This window comes from Lepidothrix coronata, unplaced genomic scaffold (genome assembly GCF_001604755.1).
Source record: "Lepidothrix coronata isolate B3197 unplaced genomic scaffold, Lepidothrix_coronata-1.0 Scaffold142, whole genome shotgun sequence".
In the NCBI taxonomy this organism is placed as follows: Eukaryota; Metazoa; Chordata; class Aves; order Passeriformes; family Pipridae; genus Lepidothrix; species Lepidothrix coronata.
Window position 1 is genome coordinate 1,041,101 of NW_016690322.1, and position 26,366 is coordinate 1,067,466.

A 26,366-nucleotide genomic window follows, 5' to 3' on the forward strand; every position below is an offset into this window, starting at 1 on the left:
ATACAATAGGCAAAATGTTATCTCACATGTATTCAAATGCACTCCAAAGTGATCCCAGAAGAATCCAGCCCTTAAAACTTTTAGGAAGGGAGCATCATTCTAGTCCAGCTCCACATGGCTTTCCCTTTCCCCTAGGAGTCATAGGTTATGCCTTTTGGAATACAGCAAAACTCCTCATGAACTGCCAGAAACCAAAGACATGTACTACAAGCTTTCTTCTCCAGGAAAACCAGTCCTGATCCCACGGAACTTATAGTATATAGGTCTTGGAATACTGGTTGTAATAAAAACATGCAGGTCAAAGAGGACATTTTTAGCTGATACATGGCCTATTTTTTTGAACTTTATCAAAAGATGTTCACATATACCAACACATGACTTATACATGTTATCTCTTATCAGTGACATCTTTTGAATTATAGGTATTTTCAGTTTGAGAAATGGATCAAGCTGGGCCATGTGGGTAGGAGTTTGGAGCTAGATCCCATTTTCTGTCAACACTCAGAATCTGGGCAAGAACAAGACCTGAACTGGCACTGGATGTATTATTGTGGGTTTGATTTCTTCTCAAATGTGTACCAAAACACATTCAGCTTTTATAGTTTGTATCTGTAATTCGAGATCCTAAATTCACGTAAAAGTTTCCTCCTCTCTCTTCCTGTCTGTCAAAGAAATGAGTTTGGTTATTCCAGTAAAATCTACCAATATGTTAAATGGGATAAATGTGATAATCATTATATAAAGTGCAAGGCATAAAAAAATTGCATTATGATTGTGGAAATAATATATTTATAAATTATACAGTGACAACTCTGTTTTATAGTTTACTTTTTACAAGGGATTTTAGGTAAAAAGAAATTTTATAAACAAGAGACCATGGTTTTTAAACTGCTTTCTTCCTCTATAGAGTTTACCTTGTTTCACTGCACTGAAGAGGGATGGCAGGCTTAGCCCATACAGTGGCTATGAAACAGCTACACAAGCAAGAGGGAGAGGTATTAGAAAAATGAAAATACAAAGATATAATTATAGAATTATGTTTCTGACATGACTGATGTAATAATCACGTGCCTACAGCTGGACAGGAAATTCCTAATAGACAAAGACAATCCAAGTGTCATGGAATGTAAGTGCCCCAGCCCAATCCTGACACAAGCTGTTTCCAAAAGACTTAATCCACACAGTGCCAAACAAGTTACTGGGTCTGTGCCCACATGCTTTCACTCTGTACCTTGGCATTTTTAACAGAAAATTTATTGATTTTTATACAGTTATGAGATAAGACGTGCATGGCCTTTTTATAACACTGAGTACAATTATTTTGAAAATTATCCAAGACTTTTCCAAAAGAATTGTAAGAAACAAATAAGATAAGAGATAGTTTGGGTCTAAACAGGCTCGCCAATGAACAAGAGGAGATTGTTGTTTCACTTGTTTTAACCCAATTCCAACCCCGTTTCCACCACAGGCTCAGGTTGTCACTCCCAGGAATGCTCCCGGCTGCCATCTCGTGTTTTGTTTCCACATTGCAATCCTTGTTAGGGAAATATTCTCTGCAGATCAAATTTATCCTTGTATTCAGCTAAATGCAGGGAAAAATTCAGACAACAACAGTGCTTAACTGTTTCTTTAGTCTCGGCAAAATGAAACTTGGAGTTTTTCCATTACCAATTCTCAGACATCACCAATACATGCAACAGTACACACTGTGCCTTCTGTAACATAGAAAAATTACAGATGACCTTGTTCATTTTGGGCCATGATTTAACTCTGTCCTATCTGAATCTTTTTAAATATGACTTCAAAACCAAATAAAGAGTCTGATGTTCTTAAACGTAATTCCAGTCCCCTTCGTTCTCCTGCTACACTTCAAACAAGGCTTTTGTTGTGTCTTTTGTTCATTTAAGGCTTTGCTGTCTGGCTTGAAGTCCAAGCTATGCATAGAGTTTGGCAGGCATATTGTCATGCTCCAGCACCCAGACAGAAGAAGTGATTTTACTTTTCCCCTATATAAATAGATAAATGCTCCTATATTTCTGCACTTTCCTTTAAAAGTGAAATTGCTCTAAAAATAAAGGTCAGACATGTCAGGTAGAATTACACTTAGACAGCATTAGGCCTGATATTCCTGTTTCCTTTTACCCTGGAGTCAATGGGAATTTTGTGCATTTAAAGAAGACAAAATTGGGCCTTTTATTATAGCCACATTATGAGCTTCTTTCTCACCTCACTGAATAAGCTACTCAATGGAATAGTTCCATTGACTGTAATGAAGCTATTCCAATACAGTGCTAAAAGAGCAGCTGAGTCAACCTGAAATGCCTCCAAAGGCTCCTGATTGCTGCACCAGAGGGGACCGAGACACAGAAGAGAAAATCCTCCCAGTTTCACAGCACTGCTTACTCTGTGTCACTGCTTTGAGAGAAGAACAATTGAAAGGTTCAGTGCCAGGTCCCAGAGCTCAAGAAACAGGGATCCTGTGACGAATCAGGGGCTGAAATAGGAACATCTTGCACCTTGTTAGACACTGCAGGATATCCAGGACATCTGTGGAGACTGGCAGAGCACACAGGACCTGGGGGAGACCTGTGTCCCTCTGGAGAGCATCTGGGGGAAGGCAGCACAACCTGAATCTCCAGGGGGTGACAATAGGTATCTCCACCACCCGTTCCATTTCCTTAATGAATACCCACATGCAACTTCATATTGAGCAGTTCACACAGTAACAGGCCAGTAAATGGCACAGATTTACACACCAGAGTAAGGAACTCACAACAGTCTGTGTATGCAGGTAGATTTTTCACAGATAATACCATTTTGATCTTTGTTTTGTTTGTGAATGTGTGTGTGATTTATCACAATCTGGACCCAGGATTGCAGGAAATTTGTGTCTTAAGTAAAAGGAATAAAAGGGAAATGAAACTGTTCTGTGACAGATGACAACCAAAGCATGGGCAAAGGAAATGATTGCTGGGTGCACTGTGCTTAAATCCTGAGGGCAGAAAGAAAGTGCAAGACCTCACTCAGCTAATGACACACACAATAATTTCTAATTATCAGAAACTGCTCATATGTGATTAGCACAGACCTAACAAATGACCGTATGCTTATACCGTTAATTTTGTTTTTTTTCTCTCAAAGTGTCTGCATAGAAATTATATGTTCTCATTGCTTCCCAGGTAAACATTTCTTCATGAAAAAGGCTGTCGACAAGCATAATTCCCTTGATACTACAGTCTCCTCTTTTCCAGCTTATGCAGGTAAATATTGTGAATCACTGGGACATAATCTTTCCTAATAGAAATTCATTAGCATGAAAGTGAAGTTTAATAATGCAGATTTTCAAAATAAGAAACTGATTTTTCATGAACTAAAGAAATGGATGCAGCAGTGGATAATTGGTCCAATTAAACCTTTTTTTTCTAAACCTAGTTGTAACATAGTCTTACCTATGACTGCGTCTGCTTTTGAAACACATGAAATTTTCAAGGGGAAAAAATGGATGGCAATTGAAGGCAAGTATAACCTGTAAATAATATATTCCCATTGCTCTAATGTGTAAGAATGACTAGCTGCTCATGGACCATTCCATGAGTTTATACAGGACAATATAAAATACAACTTAAGTGACTGGCCACGGGAGCAGGGAAAGCAGGGATAATAGCTACATTACAGTATTTCGCCATACAACAGCGCTCACGGCAACAACACCTACAGCCCTTTCACATTGTACTCCCATCCAGGAGATTATTTTTAGGTCTGTACCTTTTAAACTTTCTGTTTTGCTTTGTAAAATGTCCCAAATTCCCAATTATATACCTAAATACTGACACAGTTCCCTCTGTGGCAGAAGCTGAACATGCAAGGAAAATTCCGTTTCACCAAGTACGTTACAGCAGGGGAGAGACAAACCTCCCGTTTCCTGGTACACCTTTCTTTGGTTTTGCCAAGTTTCTGAATTAAATACTCCTCTCTCTCCTGAAGCTTGTGCAGTCGATGCAGTTGACCCCAATGGCTACCACACACTGCTTTCAGAGCACATCCTGCCAGGTCAGGTCCCAACATATTATCTGTCTAACACTCCAGTAACTCCATTTGGGGAGCTTTATGGGTTTAAAAAGCAACTCTATTCCTGCAGAGAGTTACCCCAACTATTTCCTACAGCACAGGAACTGTAAGGTCACGGAGTGACTGAGCCTACCCTTGTTTCATAAGCAGCTTCCTTCAACAGCTGTAATATCTGGGACGAGTGTTCGGAGAGTGTCATTTGGCCTCACTGAGTGATTCATTGTATACTGGAAAACTGCTCTGCATTCTTCTGGATGCCTTTGCTGCATAGCCAGGACAAAGCCCCATTTAGCTGGAAGCCCAGCATAGTGGCTCATTATTCACCTGCCATGGCAGTCACAATATTGTGACGGCTCCCAGACAATGGTGAAAATTCCTACCTAATTTTTACAGGAACACATTCCATTTTCTGCCTTTGTATCCTGAGAAACAGAAACTGCGTATGGACAGAGTGTAGGGAAATGGGAGCCCTAATCTTTATGTAATAAAAGAAAAATAAATTGCCATAGTGCTCTATGAACTGCCACGGGATGCTAAAGCCTCTATGATGCTGCCTCGGCACCAATAAGAGACGCTTCAGAGAGAGAGGGAATGGGGAGGGAGGGAGAGGAGGAGGGAGGAAGAGGAGGAGGGAGGAAGAGATGTAAACAAGCTACTCAGCCATCTCCACCCTGTAGTTTAGCCTGAGTCCAGTGCTCACATGGTGCTCTGCCAGCCCTGGAGAGCTCAGTATCCTCCCTGAAACCTGCTGCAGCCACACAGGGTGGGAGCCACTGCAGAGCCCCCCTGCCACCCCCATCACTCCAGCCGCTTGCAGGGTCAGCCACAGCTGCTCTCTCCACACTGAAGAAAGTGCCCTCAAAGCCAGCTCGTTCAGGAGAACTAACCTAGATCTGTAAATCTGCTTCTTGCACCCAGTGCTGTAGCTTTTGCTGTTTGATTTTGGGATAAATAGAGTTTAAATGCCACACTGAAGTAAACATGTTCACTCCGAAAGTGCTGAGTTTAACAGCTGGGTTTTCCTTAAAGTGTGTTTTTTCTCAGGGCAGCAATAATTCAATAAAACTAAGAGGTGGCTTTAAAAGTTTTCCTCTTAGATGTGTGTCCTGTAATACACTGCTGCACAGGCATATCCTCAGTGCTCTTATGAAGGCTTTTAGTGGAGAAAGATTTCTACCTCAGCAGGGAGGTAAACAGTATCAGCAGGCTCTACAGCAGTACCCTAAATGGCACCTCCATTTAATTTCTACATAGTCCTTACAGCACTTTTTGTCTTTGTTTTGGTTGCCACCTCCTCTTTCGTCAAACTCATCACTGTCACATTTGCAGAAGGCGCCTATTACACCGCAGCCTATATTCTAGTTACAGTCACTTACTGCCTGTCTGTGTTGGAAAAATCATAAAAAAGTATTTGGGAAACAAATGCTTCAAAAACCCATGCTGCATCCCTGTGGAGATTGCCACCTACTTCCTATTAAAGCCAGGCATGCCATATGTTTTAAGGGCTTTTAACCTCCTTTCTCTCTTGCACAGTTCTGTACTCGAAATCATGCTGCTGGTTCTGCTGCCGTGGGATGTGCTTCTTGCTGAGAGGAAGGGAAGAAAGGGAGTGAGAGGAGGAAGGGATGGAGATTTTACAGCCAAAGGGGAATGCCTGTCTAAGAGAACCTACAATATGAGCAACTGTTTCTCTGGCTAAGTCAAGAGAGAAGTATTCAGTGCCATAAACCTGTCCAGGCAGGGACTCACACAGTCACACCTCCCTTTAACAGCGGGGTCCCTGCTCCAGGCCAGAGACTCCCGAAAATGTAACGATCCATTTAAAAATCCCCAGGAGAAAAGAGTATGCACATTCCCTTCTGTGCCATCCCAAAAAAACTGGAAGAAACCCAAGGGCCATCACGGGTCCGGGAGAAGCGCGGACTGTACCCTTGCAGTGACAGATTATCACTGTCACACTAACGCTCACACGTATTTGCTTGTAAATCACAGCCCTCACTTATATTTCATGTCATTCTTCAAGCCTCCTGAAGCCAAAGCTACATGAAAATTTCAACACATATATTTCTAAGCTTTGCAATTACTGAAAGTGCCTTGAAAAGGTAAAGCAAAAAATTTGGAAAAGTGAAGGTAAATTAAAGGAGCTCAAGGTATTTTTTTCTCTAATCTCAAATATGGGGCAAGATGGGAACAGAAAGTAATTTCCAAGTTTCTGTCCTCATAATGGAGGAAAAATTCAATTTATTAGTATATTTTGCTTTAATTACTATGAATAACATCTACATAACTCTTCTCATCCTGCTTTGTAATTCATATCACAATAAAACCCCACAAGCATTAAAGTAATACAGGTATTATGCCCTTTGGCACATTTATTTCATGTGACCACCAATATGTGCATTAACTACAGTGCTAATTAGAACTTGCACTGCTGTAATATCTGATACTCTAAAGCTTTAAACCAGACTAATGCTTAATTGTGGAAGATCAAGTAGATAATTCTTATTGTGGCTGTCTTAATCCAATGTTAATATAATCTGTAAGGGAATGCAACTATCTCTCCCCCAATACACAACCCAGATTTAAGTGAACATTCAGAAGCATTCAGGCAACAACTAACACAAGAAAATGATAGAGTTTTCTTGAGAGAAACCCTCTAAGTTTTACCTTTGGAGTATAAATAATGCAAGTAATACTTAAAATCTGAATTTTCTGCTGTGAGAAACATGGTGAGATCCTACCAAATATTACTACAGATATCTACAGAATTTAACAGTTTACCATATCACTTTAAAGGTTTCTTGAAAAAATCTTTCTGCCTCTACTACAGCAGATTTCTTCTCTGTGTTAATCACATAAACTCTCAAGTAAATCCCTTTGATTTCAAAGGGATGAAGATTTCACTCTCTTTTTGCAGTAGTTTACAGGAATTTTTCTGAAAGCCACCATTTCCATGTGAACAAGCATTTTCCTGTTCTTGCTCTGAAATATCTCCTGTTAGATTTTTCGTGTGGTTATCAGATTTATAGGACCTACGGGGACTCTTTGTCTGCATTAATCTCAAGAAACTACATTAAAGTAACATTAGGGTTGCTGACTCAAAGACCGGGAGGTTAGGAAACACCAGAATTAAGTTAAAACTAATCTAATTTGGCTCCTTATGCAAATGCCTTATGAAACAGTCTGCAGTCCTATAATTACGTGGTCCCATCTACCCCATGCCTGCTTCGGAGCGAGGGGGAACCTGGGTCCTCCAGCAAACAGCTGCCACAACTTTTTTGCAAGACAAAATAGTGCAGTTCTACCTTCTCTTGGCAAACATCTCTGACATCATCACTGAGTTGAGCCCACAAAATTCAGCCTGAAGCTGATGCCACCTTAGATGATTTTAATCGCTCAAACTGGAATTAAGAAGAAGTAAGAAAAACAAGCAAATGGGTAAATCAAGGTTATCTGTAGGAATCCCTATGATCAGTATCCGTAATAAATCTGGGGAGAAGCTGTGGGCCGTGACAGGAAGGAGAACAGGAGCCATGGACCCCAATGGCTCCCATGGCCCAGCTGCAGTGGGATGGGATGTGCCTGAATCTGTCATGAGTGAAAACTACCACACAAAGCACCCTGGGATTAAAGCTGTTGGTTTTGGTTTTGGTTTTTTTGTTTGTTTGTTTTGGGTTTTTTAAATGTTTTTAAATAAAAATACAGCTCTACAGCACCTACACAGTATGTTCCATGGCTGTTGTGTATCACCAAATTTTCAAATGTTTTGGAAGCACAAATATTCATGGTTATTGTTCAAAGAAGGAAGCTGCTTCCTCTCCAGTTTTTAAAACTTTACATGACAGTTTGGTGCTCCCTACACTCAAGGTTCTGTTGGATTTTCCACTTTAAATGACTTTTTTCTTTTTGTACTGTTTCTGCCATACCATTCATTCTGATTTATGACCAAAATTTTCAAAAAGAAATAGAGGCAGAGTCATTTTAAATATGATCTGCAGAGGGGAAGAAAAGAAACAAACAGGCTGTGCCCTTTTTCCTTGCTCTTAGATATGAAAAAAAGTTTACTTTTGTTTTCAAAACACTTTCAAAGTACAACAAAGCTCCTCTTGTTGTATTTCACATTAGAAATGTGGCCTACAGCAGCCAGGAAAATGAGAAATTTTATCAACTCAGAGGTAGAGAGTCAAATTTAATTTCTGAAAAGGAGAATACTAAGAAAAAATATTTTAAACAACTGAAGCCCAATTATCTTACTTAAAGATAGAACAGCATTGTAGATAAGGAAGATAGTTTTTCCTGACCCTTAAAAGTTACAGGATTAGCTAACCCAACTATTCCCCTCTGGTCAAGACAAGCAAAAATAAATGTAAGATTAAATTTCCAAATCTTTCAACAGTTTTACACACATGAAGGAAATCCATTGTCCTTTTTTTCTCTTTTTTTCAAATCATATGTATGATTACTTGTTAATATTTATATTAGGCACTTCAGCCAATATACCTCAAATTAACATAATAAACCCACTAAAAGATACATGCATAGTAATCTATGAATCTAAGTCAATACAGAATGCATTTGTGTGGATATAAAATACCTGCTTGTCCCGCTGCTGGTAAAACACCACAAATTCTGCCCTCCCCTTCCCTGCAATTGCCACGCAGAGGTAAGCATTTTTTCATTTTCCCTTAAAAATCTGGTGTTCCATAAAATATAGTCCAGAAAAGTAGAGAGGGTGTGGACAAAAAGACTGACACACCATGGCAGAAGCACTTCAGAAGGCTGGATTGTAATCCTCAAAGTTGCATTGCTATTAAATTTTTATAGTAATACAAGATTAAATAGAGCTTTTCCTCTTTCTTATTTTTTTTCAAGAACTTTGCACATCTTTATTCCCAAAACTATCCATGATGTATAAAGTAGCAAGGACTTTTCAAATCTAATTATTATGTTTTTCTGAGTTTTCCGCTTTATGCTGTTCTGTCAGTCTGAGGAATGAGAATGAAGAAATCGGTTCACTTTGATTTCAGTTGGGTCCAAGTTAATTTTCGTCTCAGACAACCCTGTGTTATTGCATGACAGAATATCTGACATACAGAAACCCAAAGAATTGGAGCTTAATAAATATTAATAGAATCGAAAATCCATAAAAATGTACTCTCAGCTTTTATTTTTATATTGCTTTGATTTACAAAACCTAAAAATTCATCTTAATTTCATCTAGTTGCATTTCATTAAAAAACAACATGTATTTTCTGTATCACCGTTTTGCCAATGATTTCGGCCACTACAAGGGTAACTCTCAAGCACAAAGTAATCAGGAGGTTACTACAAGGCTGTCTTATAATTATTTAATCTGAATACCATTTCGTTAAAAATATATAACACAACTTCTTTCTCCCCACTTAGGGAAAAAAAAAAAAAAGGGAGAGAAAGAAAATCCACATCTGCCTCCTGAACTGGTACTGGAGTTTTTAGCTGCCACACTGCACTTGGAGCAGAATTTTCCCACTAATACAGACGTATCCAAGGAGGTATCCAAGAGTCATATCGGCAACATTCAATTTAAAAATTTCAAGCAATTTTTTTTGTGGAAAGCAATAGAACATATTCCCAACGTAGAAAACGACTGAAAGATTTTTATTTTTTTTTAAGAAAATTAAGTTTTTCAGTCAATGAGAGTGAGCGTTCCTTCACTATTTGTAAGAATGGAGGCTGAAATCACATCAGAAACTGGATTACGTCAGACTGGTAGCAAGATAAGGTCACTTAGGGATCAGATTTTTGCTAATTCAGGTCTCTGTTTTATTACTGTGAGGAATTACTTTGATTCACTAAAAGAGTAAAACGATAAAGCAGTTCAACCCTGCCTACCACAGACCATAAAATGAGCACGGATATTGCAAAGCCATGCTCCTGGAAACAGTGGCATTAGTGCAGTTGTCACTGTGTGCCACACAATCTCAACCTCCTGTAAAAAATTTCTGGACCATTAAGATAACATAGAAAACTTGAAGTAAGTGTAATAATTTTGTCACATCTGCTGCCAGAACAAACGACATGATGACTCCAAGAAAGACATAAAAGCCAGTTTAATTATCTCTTCTTTGAAGGAGGCATTGGCTCAAGCCAGGCAGTCCTGATTCAGATTTGAATTGTTGCAAAGCTCAAGGTGAAAAGGGTAAATTTAGGTTAAATATAAGGAAGACGTTTTTTTCAACGAGAGTGGTGAAGCACAAGTTTCCTAGAGAAGCTCTGGCTGCCCTATCCCTGGAAACATTCAAGGCCAGATTGGAAAGGGCTCTGAGCAACCTGGTCTAGTGGAAGGTGTCCCTGCTCATCTAAAAGTCCTTTACAACTCAAACCATACTATGATTCTGTGATCCCCAGATGTGTTGTTAAGACCCTCTCTGCTTTCAGTAGTCAGTTATCAGGGACATCAGCTCTTCCTACAAAACTGCTTTGCACTTCCCGTCTGCCGGAACAGCCAGTCAGCATGCCGGGAGTGCCGCTGGATCTGTGAAGTCTAGCACCAAAAGCTGCTCACAAATAATCAGCACTTGCTCTGTAGAGCAGCATTTCAACAGAGCCAGGTGCAAACCCAGATCAAAAGGAGGTGTGGGCAGTGTTCACGGTTAGCAAAACTCTGCATTTTCCCCACTTTTCCAAATGGAAAGTGTGACAGGTACAATACAGTTTGTTCTGTGCCTCTGCCGTATTTAACACCACAATTCAAACATGAACCTCGGTTTTGTAGAATTGCTTCCTAATTTTTTCAGCGTTGCATGAATGCCTTTCTAAATAGATGCAAATATAAAGCTGTACAGGTGACACACTAAAAATATAATTGAAGCTGGTGCTTTCATAAAAGTAATTAGCAATCGCTCAAGTTGCAATGGATGACAGCCTCAAGAGGATTGCTGCCCTGGCAGGGAAGTAAATGCAACTTACATTACAGTCAGTGTTCTGTTCTTTAATGTTATTTTGTTATAACAGGCAAGTACAAGCTGCTGATTATGTATTCATTGCCATGTAGAGCTTTTGGCTGATCTTTTTGTCCACAGGCTTAGATGTATATGTCTCACTCCTGTAGCTTAAAGTATTCCCTCTTAAAGTTAGTGAAAAAAGTTGCAGTAAATAAGCAAATAAAGGCAACTACAAGAAAAGAAGGCAAACTGAAAAGTCTTTTTAGCTCAGGGTGAAAGTCCATGACCATACACGTATTTATCTTGCTCAGAATTCATGCAGAGACTACAATTATACCTATTTTATAGTAACATTATAACTAGACTTACAGACATTTTACAAACACTTTAAACTGCCTTCTGATTCCTAGGAGTCATTCTCCCTCCAGTTTCAGCAAACTATGGGACAAATCCTGCTCCTATAACAGTGAATGTCAGTGTTCCCACCAGGCGAGTCTTTAAATCAACACCTGCCTTCAGCTATCCCTGGGTAAGCCCCGGGTTCCACACCTGCTCTCCTTAGGAACATGCTTAAGTGAGGGCCTTAAACACGCATGGATTGAGTCTCTGGATATGCTTTGCAGCTCTTCAGTGCAATGAACAGCACTTAATCAGAAAAGAAGCAATGCCTGACTACATGGTCAGCCCTTTGCACTGAGCAAAACAAGGTGTAACTGTATGATACCCAGCACATTGTTTATTCTAGGCCAAAATTCGTATTTTAACACATTTATTTTTATGCAATGGCTGATCATTCCATCATATTATGCTATTTATTATCCTATTATTTCAAGGGATCTCCATAGCAGCAGTTGTACCACGTGGAGCAATGGCACACTACCACATAGTTTGTAAGACCACAACACAGTCACTGGGAAATAACACCAGCATCTGTGGGTTTCTGTGAGCTGTCTTGCCTATTCACCTCCAGTTACCCTGTGTTGTTTAGATGCACTTGTACTCTTTGTGCTCATCCTTTCATGCATCTAAAAATAAAACCATACTAGAAAAACAAGGAGAGAATTGTACTGGTTCTACACGAGGTTGGGGACTGAGTTTGAAAAACAGCTTCAGTGGGCAGCTGATGCAGCTCTTTGCCTCCGGGAGGGTCATAAATGCAGTGGCCCAAAGACAGCCGTGTGCTAGGGGCTGATTGTGTCACTAATCCCTCTGAAGGGGCCATTTCCCATCGTTCCTATGATTTTTTGAGAGAGTCACTGACTGGCTTACACATGAACCAGCCGTGGTGGAGAGAGAGATGTGTTCAACCACGTCGGTCTCCGTTTGAAACATGTTCTCGCCTCTGCCTCCCATTGAGTCCAACGATTATATTCAGGAGCTGAAAGAGCACCACTAAGACGCTGAGTGGTAAACACACAAATCAGGTCAATCCTTTTGCTTTCCTTGTAATCCCTGTACGTTATTTGTTACCGGCTTTTACTGCTGCCTCTTTCTCCTCTTCGGGCACTCTGTGCACGCATCCAGGCCCTCTTGCTCTCCTTGTCCCTCACACCATGTATTGTGGCAATCCCTTCTTATCAAAACTCCCATGTTCTGCACTACTTTACTACATCCACTGGCTTTATATCTTCACCTCTCTTGTCTTTTCTTCCCTGTAAATTCTCCAGAGCAGGGAACTTGCTTTCTCCAAGTTTGTACTAAAGCCTGTAAATTTATGGCACTCTAGGAATGTTTGATAACAGCACCTAAATAATTAATGAAAGCTGCAGCAACCCTTTCTTTTTCCCTATTTGGAGGCTGTAAGGCAGCAAGACAAGTGGGAGGCAGCAAATATTTCATGGGCTAAGATTAGACCTGATTCCCACCCCTATGGGGGGTAACTGACAAACACTTGCACTTAGGAAAGACTGGAATTAAGTTGTGCAGGAATTAAAGAAAAGAAACATTGTTTCAGTTACAGGAACCATAAAAGCAGCCCAGGAGCATCATAAACAGCCCAGCCCAAAAAAAACCAAACTGCAATAAAAAGAATGAGATGTTTTAATTTCAGCTCCACAATGATATTCTATCTCTTTCCCTCTGGACTTTGCAGAAGTCCACTATTTTGTCCTACTTTTTCCATCTTCAATGGAAAGAAAAAAAATAAAGGATATAATAGCAAATAATAGCTTGTGATTTTTCAGCCTGAAGGAGGCAATAAACATTTCTAAAATTAAAAAAAAAGTAGGCGGAAACACAAAATAAATCAAACACAGTAAGACTACGAGAGCAGCAAACGGAAAAAAATGGTTCAGAAAAAAGATAAAAGAGATTTGTTATTATAGGAGAGGCTATGATAAAGGACAGATGAGAAATTATTTCAAGAAATAAGAAGGGAGAAAAAGGGAACAAAGAAAAGGAAAAGATTTTCATGTATCTCAGGCAAAATTTTCGAAATCTACCAAATATTCAAATTCCCTGCATCTGTGTCTGAGCTTATGTCTGTTCATCTTTTAGAGATGGGAATTTGGTCCTGATCTTGTAAAACTTGATTTGAATTTCACGGTTGACACAGTGGACATGAATTTACTCACTGAGTGCTCGTGGGTCCAGATGCTTTCCACTGGAGCACAATGCAAAGGACTGTGCCTTCAAAATAATCAATAATGTAATCCTGATGCTTCTGTCAGTTTTGCTGCTAAATTTCCTGGTTTATGAAGGCAATCAAGTACTTTGGCACCAAAAAATAGTAACTGCACTTAAAGAAATTTGAACCTGAAAAGTGCAGGGAAAAAATCAGAAGCCACTATGTACTGAACGTTTATCAGGCAAAACATCATAAAAAATAGTATAAAAAGGGCAGTAAATTGCATGATTTTAGTGCAGTGAAGACTTCAAAATTAGTTCTCTTTTAGAACAGAGACATAATGACCAGCTTCTGAATAGATATTGGCACAGCAGGCCACACAAAAGCCATGATTAGCTGCTGTCTGACGGAATATTCAGTTAATATTTGTTCTATTTTGATGTTGATTTCTGACCTTCCTCTTTGACTTTAATTGGTCAAAATCCAAACCTTTTTTGAATTTATTTAACACCAGAAACTGTTTCTGAATTGCCAAATTCGCAGTAAAGATGGAAGAAAAGGCACTTCACAGTATTTTCTTACACTTTTTCAGCTTCAGCTAATTCTGAAGTAGTAAACAACATTCATAACAGCTGCAACATCACTTGCAATGCAACAGTTCTTGAACTAGTTATAGGGAAGGAAAGAAAACAAATTATGACCTATGTCATGTCAAGTCTGATTCAGGTGTCCTTCACCTTCACTGAGAAAAGAACAGGTATTCTGCAATTGCAAACCTGTACTTCTATGCCAGTATTCAGCAAGAAAAGGATGTGATACAATCTCGCTCCAGATTTTAATATTAGACAGAACCATCAGAAGCTTCTTTGTTAACTCCTAAGCCAGTGATAATCCTGCAGTTTTTTCATTTCTTTGCATTTACAGTTAATAATATGGGAAAATATTTTATGACATTTCAGAGCTGTAGCTGCTGTTTTATGAAAGCCTCCTCACCGATTGATTTACATCCACAACTCCCCTTCCAACAGCTTCCTTCCCAAATTAAACATGCTAATGATTTTCTATGCAAAATTTAACAACCTAATAGGCTGAACAAGTCAAATGAAAATACACTAATTGTTGCCTTTGATGTATACTATTCTGCCAATTCTCTCATGAAAGCAGTATATTAGCATTAGCTGAAGTACTTACTAAAATATAGATTAATAAAGGAAAGCTTACATACATATACATGTTAGGAAAATGACACTGCAGACTACAGAAAACACAACTTCAAGGCTTGGGAGTGACACAAATGGTTATTACACCCTAGAAAGCCATTTTCACAGGAGCCCTGAAAACAAGCTAATAAAGAATGAATCACAAACCTTTATCTGAATTAGCCGGCATGGGTTCATAACACTGGGTTTATGCAAAAAAAGAAGGCAAAATAAGATTACACAGTCAAAATAATAAACACAGAATGAGAGAGATAATAAAAGGCTAGCAAGAGACCAGAAGGCTTCCTGCCTAACCCCAGAGATCCGAAATGAGCTCCCTCAAGACACTGCCCAATTGCTTTATAAAGTAAGATTTCCACGTATGTATTTTTTCACCTAGAGTTCAGGCAGTAGCGTGTTTTAGCCAGTGACCAGCATCACAGAGAGAGCTTTACTGCAGAATTGGTTCATTCTGTCCTCTAGCCCAGTTCTGAGTGTGAGGCTTGGTGCCACCATGATCCTAACACACATAAAGAAAACAGAGGCAAACAAACAAGAAGGGAATATAAATATTGTCTAAAGAAATAGTGACACAAAATTACTTTCTATTGCTTTGTCTTTAAGAGTTTGCTTATAATGATTTGATAATCTAATCTAATTGATCTCTCCAAGTACTTCTAGGGCTCTAATCACTGTAGTATCTGATTAGTGGAACAGATCCATACTTTATCTCCAGATTTAATAACTAAATCTATACTTGAAACGGAGTGACACAGGTTCAGCAGAGGGGGAGGGCCAGATGCTGCTTAGTCAGGGGAGGAGGGAGGGAAAGGGAAAGGCTAGTGAGGCCCAGAATCACTGGAGAGGTTTTGTGTCAAATCATCCCACTGCAACCAAGCTCCATTTAAACAGCCCTTTTCTGGGATTAGGGAAGTAAAGCAGGAATTTGACATAACGAATGGGTGCAGAAACAAAAATGAGCTACTGTCTGTGGCCCACTCTCCTTCAAACTGTCTTCATCGCAAGCATAAAATAAATGTAATTATTATTATCGGTTCTTTGTTCTTTTCCAGGATAGCACTTCATCAGCCTGGAAATAATGAAATTTCCTGAATGTCTTTCAACGGCTTCTTAACCTTTCTAGTTCCTGATAGCCAAGACAATGTCATGCTGCACTCAGATTTTAGCAGTGAAAAGGTTAACACCAAAAATCGCTAATGATAACAACAGTATTCACTGAGCCAGATAATCACTCACAAAGAATTTCAATCCAAAGTCACTTAAAATTCAAGGAAACCTCTGTATTTCTTTAAGGAAGTGACAGCAGTTAGAAGAATATTCATAATTCAAGCAACAGGCCCAAATCTGACCTACTGCTTAGTTTATCTATTTTTAATCAAGCAATATTAAGTGCTAGCTTTTGCTTTACCTTAAGTTAAACCCATTTTGCGACATGTCCTCTAACACAGGTGCTGGGCAGAGAGGGGTGACAGCCAGGCCACGTGCACACTGCTAATGTCAAGCATCGAAGGGATATGGAGCATTTCTGAGAAGTTATTTGTTTCCTCCTCTCTCATTTGACTGTTGCTTGTTTGTTGTGGTGATACAAACCCAAACTACCTTGCAGTTGGAGATGTCAAAGCTCTGGGCAGAAAAACAGCAACTAATATATGTTAGGAAACTCTGGAGAGAAAAATGGTTTCTGCCACTGAAAACTGCAGGGTGGAATCGTGCGCTGCCGCCGCCTTCACCTTATTTTGCCTAAAGGGAAAGAGCCTTTTAATCCTATTTCTCTGCTTGGTTTGCACAGCGCCTGGCAGCATACACCTGCTTCAACTTGTGTGTCAGGAGCCTTCTTTGCTGTCAGATCCCTTTCCTTGCTCCTCTCAGCTCCTCGTCTGTCTCCCAGCTCACCTCTGCAAGCGAACGTCCCTCTCATGCCTCACCACATTCCAGCAGCCATCTTTCAGAGATGTCAGGAAGGGAAGCAAAATCAGCCTGTCAAAAACACATGACTCTCTCACAGTGCAAGGGGCAATGCTCTCTTCCACATGTGAACAACCCTGAATATGATGCACACAGAAGGGAATGGGGGGATTTCTGCTAACAGACCCAAATTCAGGATTGGGGGGAGGACTTTTACCCCGACCTCTTCAGCAATCATCTGTGTCTCCATAAAACTTGAGCATCCATTTTGCATGATCCTGTCTCATAATGTGCTTCTGGCCAGGTAATACTTTCAATATTTGAACTGCAAATGCAACACCACAAGAATTGCAGGTAATCAAGGGTTTCATGGCACTTTAAAGAAAAGACAATCAATGCATCTTTTCTTTCTTTCTTTACGTGAGACCTCATCTACAAAGACTTCATATAAAAGAGACCACAGGTGCTTCAGCTTTTAAGTAGAGCAATTATATGTTGTTTCAAAAGTTATTTTTTGAGCAAAAGTAATCCATTTGTCATTAACCAACAGCTCAGTTAATGACTGAAAAGTGTAGAAAACCAACTTAATTCTCTCTTCTTTTCCACATAGCACAGCTGTTAATGGATTCATATGGAGAGCTACTTCAGCTATGTTTTGCATCACAGACAACAGGGAAAGGACTAAGATTTTAAAATCAAGGTTTACAGACTGACGACTTCTTGTGAAATTTACTGAAATAAATCTGCCTCTCCAACAGCCATATACAGAAATATTTCATGGGTCTGAAGTACTGTATAGACCATGGGGCAATTTCAATAATGAAAGCAGTCTTGGGGTAGGTAAACATGCAAAATCTTCTGTTTGTCACATGTAAGTATTTTAGATCTGAGCTAGAGCAACTAAGTTCAGACTTAAGTAAAATACATCCAAGGGTTTTTTTGGCACTTTAAAATAAATATGAAAACATATGAGTCAATATCAATTTTTCAATCAAGTAAGACAAATTGTACTGGCTTTCATTTGAGCTTTCAAATCTGATTATGACTGTATTCATATACACATCTACGTAGATAAATGTATGTTTCATATTCCCTTACCACTGGCTCCATCTTGTTAAGACTATTGCTTTGGGAATGAGGATTCTCAGAGACTGAGTTCTCACTGGGTCAGCTGGAGGAAGCTGGTGGATGGCATATTCTGTTTGCCTGATCACTACATTAAAACTAACATATTAAAGACAATTAAATTAAAGGCAAATAGTAATGTTGGCAGAAACTAAAAAAATCTCTGCAAGGCCACTGGAGGGAGGTTGAAAACAGCAGTGGTGCACAACTTCTGGTTAAAGGGCAGCAAGTTCACAGGAAAGCACCGTGACTGTACGAGCAAATTGCATCTTGGGCTGGCTGCCTTGGCATGGAACATTGACACAGGATGGTACAAACAGGGAGCTCTTCTCCAGGCCATGGGTGGATAGCCTTTATTCAGCTTGGAGCATGGTACAGCATTGTTGCTACCTCCAGGATCCCCCGTTTCTTGGAGCTTCCGCTTCTTTTTGTGGGGCATTAAAATTCTGCATGAGAGCAGAACCTGCAAACCCACCATAATCAGGCATGAGCAAAAACCAGATGAGGTGAATTAAGTGAATTAAACAGAAGGTTTATCTAACCTGCCTGATTGCATCTGTAGTAACTGGGAAGAATGTGCATGAGTCATTCCTGTAAAAAAACTGGGAGCTAGGACTGGAAGAGGAGCCCCAGCTGGTAGGTGGGAGGTGAGCAGCTGGGTGGAATGGGAATGGGAGCCCTCCCAGCTGGTGTGTGCTCAGCTCCAGCCTGCCCAGAGCCTGGGCCCAACAGCAGGGTGCTGTCCTCAGCAGCAGAGCTGAGGGTGGATGTCATGGTGGCTGCACCATCCCCAGTTATGGTACAGGTACACTGCTGTGCACCCACCAGTTAAGAGCACACTGTATTAGATGTGAAAACACAGAATGATAATATAAGCCTAAAAATTATGTATGCCTCACTACCATTTTCAATGACTTTTAAAATTAACTGAAGGAAAAGAAGAGAGATCATCTGTACGCTACAGAAGGGTGACATGGAAGAGGGTGAGAAATCTGTGACCCTGAGGTTTTGGTAGAGTCTGGCATATGTTATGTTATCCTTGCCAGTTATTCCCCACCTACTCTGAAGGAGAGAAAGGGAGATGCTCCATAGGATTCCTCTGTATCCACACTGCTTAGTTCACCTCCTCAGCCTGGAGCATCAAAAGGATCTGTGCTACAAAAGGAACTATTTTTCCTCTTTCCCCAACACCTAGAGTTGCACAATGCAATATGTAAGCAGATCATTGAAACTAACCACATAACGAAAACCTCCTTATATGTAGTGGAGTTTTTTCATCATCTTCAACCAACTGTTGGGTGGGTTTCTCCCTCTGTATAGAAAAAGGATGTCTAAGTACAGGCTGTGCTTGCCTATGGATCCTATTTGCTCTGGGCTGAGCCTTCCAGAAAGATTCAGCAAGCTATGCAATCTTCTTCCTACACAATGCACCTTTCCATTAAAAGTCTGCAGACAGCTTTTAGGTGTAAGAATATTGAGAACAGAAAGTAAAGAGAGAAAGGCAATAAAGACAAATCCTTTTCCATGAGCTCTGTGAAATCTTTTCTCAAAATAACTTTGGAGAGGTTTTACTGCCAGTTCATAATGTGGATGAATCACTTCTGATATTTCTGATAAAACAATATTCAAAACTTCAAAATCACTTCCAATTCATTTATGCCACCATTTAATTAGTGCCTCTGCAACATGTTATAAGGACGTCATTATCCCCTATAATTGTATAATAATTACAATTTTTAATGAAATAATTGCGAGTACACTAGATGTGTAGATATAATTATGGTAATTACATAAATACCTGATTTTCAGCTAATAATTAAAGAAGGCCTTTACATAAAGGGTGAAATTTAACAAATGGAAGCTTTCCATAAAACAAACACAAATAATAAATGGCTCCCTCTCTCCTGCAGTTTGTGTCTTACTAAATTCTCACTCTCTATATATTATATATTTAATTTTCATCACATTATAAAAGAATATAAGGATTAAAAAATTACTTCAAAAAATATTAGTTCATATTGAGAGACCTCAATACTTTGCCTTTGCAGGGTCTGATCCAAAATCACTGACATTAATGTAGCCCAAATCTAATAATGCTATGAGAGCTCAGCATCTCACACAACGTTGAATTGTAAATGACCACTGAGAGTAGGAAGATGTGAATAATGCCCATAACAACATATCAACTGTATTCTCATTCCTTTGTAACATAGAGAGACAGGTCCTGGAGCACCATAAAATACTTGGGAAAAGGCCCATGTGTGGAAGAGTTGCGAGCCTTCCTTCTGGGCACAGCACCCCAGCACTGCTGCTGCTAAACCTCACCAGTCCTACTGGTTCTGGTTCCCTCCCAAAATATGTCTTTTTGGCCAAACTTACTGGCTATATCCCTGCTAACACAGAAATCCAGCAGAAGATGTGTTCTCCCTCTGTCCCCTTTGGTGGATAGTCCTCCAAGGCAATGGTATTTCAATAAAGGAATTTCTTCCAGAGCCTCATCAGCTGAAAAACCAGAAGTACTTCAGCCAGGTAAGTTTTCTTCTCTTCAAACACATTCCTACAACTAAACTTACAGTGTGTTTACTGTACTATCAGTATGAACAGGAAAGTCAAAAGGCACCCTCTATAAAAAGCATATGGAAAACTCTGCCAGGGTAGCTTGATTCCTGCTCTGATAGCACTGAGGGATACTAAAAGAATTCCCACAGCAGAGGAATTAGCAACATGATTTAATGCTGCTGCTGAAATGTTTCAAAACATTTTGTCAAAACTCTGGAAGGAAAAGTCAGCTGCAGCACCTGGAATGTGCCATTTCCCTGTGTCTTGCAATTTCTGCAAGAGCAGCCCTGAGGTAGCTCCAATTCTGGCCAGAGACCACTCTGGTCCCTGCAATGTGTTAGAGTATAGGTGCAAACATGGTTGAAAGTCAGCTTTGTCCCAGTTCCCTTAGCTTATATTGTTCAGTGCTGCTTTCTTTTAGAATAAATCTCATTATTACAAGCATGAGAAAGTAAAATAAGAGATATGAATATTAAAACAGAAGGAAATGGTTTGATATCCCAAAAACAAATCTCATTTATGGTAAGCTCATTAAAGCAGTTGATTCTGAATACAGAGTGTAATTAATAATACTATAAATATCAAAGTGGAGAAGACATGTAAATTTGACATCTTAAAGTAAGTAAAAATGAAGAGGGCTAAAGAATTAAAAGTGAAAGGAATTTGGGGGAAAAAAAAGAAGAAACTATACTGGAGCAATATTCAAGTTATAAGGAGATTATTAACATTGTAAGTGAGATGATCCTTAAGAATGGTTTGACACATGTAAGCATCATGTTTCAGGCTTCAAAAAATATGCAAAAAATACTAAAAATGTTTGTATCCATGTGTATTATAAGGAAACAAAGAGATGAAGAGCATTAACACAGAGATGAACAAAGGAATAATACTACAGTCGAGGGGGGGAGGAAGGGGAGAAAATAGTAGTTATCCAAAAGTCATATTAATTACTCAAATTAATTCAGTGCCTCCTGAAAATGTACAAATATACTTAGGTAGTTATTTTTTATAAGATTTGTCCATTCTGGCTTTAAGTGATAAATTAGAAACTAACAGATTGAAAGGAAAACCTTCTCACAGATGTTTACTGAGTAAAACTGGTCCAAGCCGAGAAAGGCCGGGGGAAGAAGTACAAACCAGTTTTATCCGACTTAGCATTATCAGGGTAGCAGCACTATTTTAGAGCCTGTGTGGGGGAGGACGTAGAAAATGAAAAGCAAGCAGTAAAATAATGGACAAGGAATGGAATTAGATCAGAATTTAAGACCTGTTAGAGCTATAAGCACTGTCAAGGTATATGAAAAAAAGCAATGACAGCACGACAACCGTGTGGTCAGCAAGAGCCCAGAGATCGAACAACCAGACATTTACACAGGACTGTGACCAGTGCTGATGGCATTTAAGATGACTGGAGTCTTAAAATGCGGTCTGCAAAGTCTTCTCTTGTCAAGCACTGGCTCACCCAGAAAGAGGGCTGGAGAAACTACATCAGAGTTTAAGCATTTTATTTCAAATATGACATAAACCTACTGCACATCTTTGAAAAACTCTGCTAACTGACACTAACAGCTTTAGATTGTGAAAGGATGAAAAGGTCTGTACAAGACAATGTTTGCTTCATTATCTTCTTCCATGTATTACCAGTATTATAGGAAATGCTGCAGTGGTACCTGAGGAATGAAAAACAGAAATATGGGGCTTCAAAAAGGAACAGAAAAATAGACCAATCTTGGTGTCTTGGGACGTAGCAGTGGAGTTCAGGATTATGGGCTACATTTGTGCCTGCTGATGCCACAGGGAGTGAGGATAAGAGCTCTCCAGCCAGGATCCAGCAAGGGTGGATGGGGGTGAAGATATAAATCCTTTTTAAGGGTTGATATACACCAAATTATGCACAAACATCTCTGTGAGTTTGGCCCTCACTCTCAAGTGACCCTGAGCCCCAATAACGGTCTGCGAATATATGTTCTTAACCTACTGGCAGTGCAACTCACTTTGACATAGCTCAGTCTACAGTGATGGAGGCTTACACCCTGGATTTCATATTTTTCATTTATATGGTGATGGAGGAAAAAATACTTCAATCATTTTTGACAATTTACCATCTACATGTCCATTACTTTGATATTATTTTCTAAATTACATGCTTAGAAAAAAAAGAAATCTGATAATTGATTGATGACTTTTGCCAGTAGAAATACAGATTTTAACAGGTCTCAGCTTGTCCTTCTCTGGTTGATTTCAGAGCTGAAATTTAAGGAAGTCTATAGGAACTGCATATGTTGCATTACTTCTTCTTTTCCAAGATTTAATTATAAGTAAACAGTTCTAGGGTAGTTAAATGGAGTATTGGAACAAACAATCAATAAAAACAGAGAACAACAGGCAAAATTTCTGCTTAGATCTGTAAAGAATATTTCACATTGCTAAGCTCCAGGCCTTAAGGTTACCAGAGTCATTTACAAAACACAATTGTTGTAACATATTTTCTATTGAAAACAAAGGAAGATCAAAGCAGGATGAGATTACAGCAATGTGATTTGTGTTTCAGTTCCATGAATATATTTGTATGTAGGTATATATGCTCCTGTGTGTCCACAGTAACCACAGCCATAACCCAGAAAGGACGGTGTTGGGAGCTTTGCTCTGAAAATCAAGTAGCCCATTAGGAGGTATAAATATTAATAGAGCTGTCTAATCCTACACTCTCAAATGAGGTAGTTCAGATCATGAGTCTTCGCATTTAAAATTTATTCAGTGCACTGACTAGAATAAGAAACAGAATCTACATGTGGAAAAGTCACTGATGTTGGGCGGTCTCTGAGCCACTGGTAATTCCTAAACATAACAGTAAGGCTCAAGTGATTTCTTTTCTTATTCTACTCCTAATTCTCCTACAAATACTAAAGTATCCAAAACTGCACGTGCCTTGCTCCTTGACATCAAGTATATACCATCTACACCCCCACAGTTTCACATTCTTCCACATCCTCGGGCAATGTGAAGGCTTTGGTACAGGTTCTTAAGAAAGAGCACACTGTCATCCCAAGTGCAGAGCACACAATACCTGGGGTTTCTTTTAGTGGTCATATTAGCGATCCTTTTCAAATTTTCTTTATGTAGTTGTCATTAAATTGGGAAATCCATGGTGCAAATTGTTGCAATGCAAAGAAATTAATATAGAGTATTAAAGCTGCACAGGTATGCAGCTAGAGAAGGATGTACTACACTTCTAAGAGGTAGGAAGTTACCCTATCATTCTGGATCATAAGTAAAATATTTGTGCTTTGATTATAAAGAAAATTAAAAATCTTAAATGCCAAAGAGCAGAAAACTATTTAGGTAATCCCTAGAAATGATGCAGAAGTTTATCAGGACATTCAGCAAATACCACATAATCAAAAACATAATATCAGTCACTAAAATGGTGCTACCTACCCTAGTATAACCTAGGGTCTGTTAGAATTTAAAGTTATGGAGTCTAGACTCAAAAAAAGCAACATAAAATTAATCAGATGCCTTTGCACTGATTTTCCAAACCTGCAAATACAGGTTTTTGCATAATCAAAATGGAGTTAACAACCTCTGACCTTCATGTACCTGAAGGGAAAGACAAAAAAACCAGATGCTCTTTTTTTATCTATTAAATCAGTAAATTGAAGATTAAGTAACTGAAATACAGGCCTCCATATTTAGCAAAAAACCCTCATGCTTAATTGTCTCATTCCTTTTCATCCAGCTCCAGTGTATTGTTCTGTAGTCTCTGCTGGGGCACATCCAAATCCTTACAGGAGGTCATGGATATAATGCTCACTACCATCTCTAGCATGATTCATGGATAGAATTCCTTTTATTTCTACATCTATCTTCAGATTGCTCCCTGTTCTTCCAAATTTTGAATTTTCTCATGTCCCTCAGATGACAATCAAGTATTAATACTAATTTATTTATCTAATTCAATCTATTTCATGTAATAAGAATCAAACCCTATATTATGATAGCATATGGCTGTCAGTTCAGTCACTTTGATCTTATATATCCTTTATGAATTAAAAAGATGGTGTAAATGTCTGCCTCTGATTTTTGGATTTTCTATTTCCGGTAATTTTCATCACCAAATGGAATGAAATGACTTCAACCTAAAAATCCAGAAAAAGAGAGAATATTGGGCCTTTCTTCTTTTCCATACAAAAGCAGTGTCATTTCCAAGCTGCACCTGCTGCTCAAATGCTGTGACTCTACTGCAACTTTGTTCTGCAACACGACTCCTTTTACCAGCAGGTGTGGGGACAATCCAAGCCAAGGACAATCCCAGGTTATATATGGGTGAGTAGAGCGTGAGTTGCTCAGAGAGCAGAGATTACTACAGATATCTCATCTGCCCAGGCTGAAGGCATTCAGTTCTCTGCACTTGCCAACAGGAAAAGGTAGGCTTCTGCTGTTTTTATTGTACTGTGTGTGCAATGAATTCAACTGGAAAGGTACCTACTGAATTTCAAATAACTCTCTCTCTATTCTCCTTCCTCCAGGCTCACAGGACAATAAACATGACTTTCTCAGCTACTGGGCTCTCCCTCTCTTTATTTTTGCTATTTTTCTGATTATTTTTTTTTTAATATCCTCTCATACGAAAGATGCTTCCTGAGAACAATGATGGGGATCTGCATCTTTATTTATGACTTTGTGAATCAGCGTCTGGGTGATAGGAAGTGAAAGTTGCTCAGCTAATTACACACGCTTGATGAACTGCGTAATAACTGCTGCAGCACTGCACATTAATTGAATGCATATAAATGACAGCAGTTATTCTAACTTGAATGATGTGTGAAGAAGTGACGTTGCTCACAGTACACTGATTATCTTTATTTCCAGCTTTGGGAATCCAGCTTAAACAATTGTACCTTCACAGCACTGAGTAAAAATTCCCCAACAGAAAAACAGAAGATGCCTCAAAGCCTGACACTTTAAACACAAAATTGCTCTAAGTCTCTGAAAGTGGATTTAGACATCTAAAAAAGCATACATCGAGCCACTACAATTAACAATTAATAATTAACAACCAGCTGTACCTAACAGTCAGTAGGAGCTGTAAGAGCTTTAGACGCCTAGATGTAGTCTTTAAAAGCTAATACAGGGTTTACAGAATTGAATTTTGCCCAACTCTAAACATTTCTGCTATGACACTTTCCTAAAATGTATTTATTTTGAAATGACAGGGACATATAACTGTTATAAATAACACAGATTACAGGTAATAGGCAACTATGTATGTCCACAGTACCCTTTGTTTCCCCCCAAAAGCATTGTAATTCACATGTAGTCCACCTCTAACATAACACACGATTTTAAATAAAACAAGAAAATAATTTGATGCAAAACAACCATGTAAAGTAGTACTAAATTAGTACTTTAAACTAGCACCAAATGCCTACTTCAAATCAGTACGAAAATATACCTTCTCTACCACGTGTCAACTGCCCTGGGAATTTGCAAATATTCACAAAGAAATCTGCAAATTCTTCCATACCCTTTGACACGAAAAGGGTAGAAGCCAACTTTCCAAAGCTTCTAAAAGCAGCCTGGTTTCCAAAGTACCATGTCACAATATTTTAACAGTTCACTACACCCCTATGAAGAGTTTTTGGGCTTGACAAAGAGAGTTGTAATCATAGAATAAAGGAAATCAACACTCACTTTTAGGAGCGCGTAAACGAAAAGAAGTGTTTCACATCTACATTTCAGGATAGTTAACACTGTTCCAAGAAAACAGGGTGTATCCTGTGGAAAGTCAATGCAGATTTTCAGCCCTGCATTGCTATATTTCATAGCTTTTATGCCACACTACTGGAAGAGAGAGCTGTGGAGCTGTGCCAGCACGGAGATACCTCCTGTGCATGCACATACAACACTCTGTGTCCTCGTACCAGGGACAGACACTCCTCGGAACCACAAGGCCAAGAAAGAAGCTGCCAACATTATCAGTGTGAGAGAGAGATGATC

At 39.1% G+C, this 26,366-nt stretch overlaps 1 protein-coding gene across 10 annotated transcripts in view; it reads right to left on the reverse strand.

Moving 5' to 3' along the window:
* The window catches only part of NLGN1 (neuroligin 1), a 384,404-nt gene that overhangs the window by 275,698 nt on the left and 82,340 nt on the right, over positions 1–26,366 (reverse strand). The gene's annotated exons all lie outside the window — the stretch shown is intronic.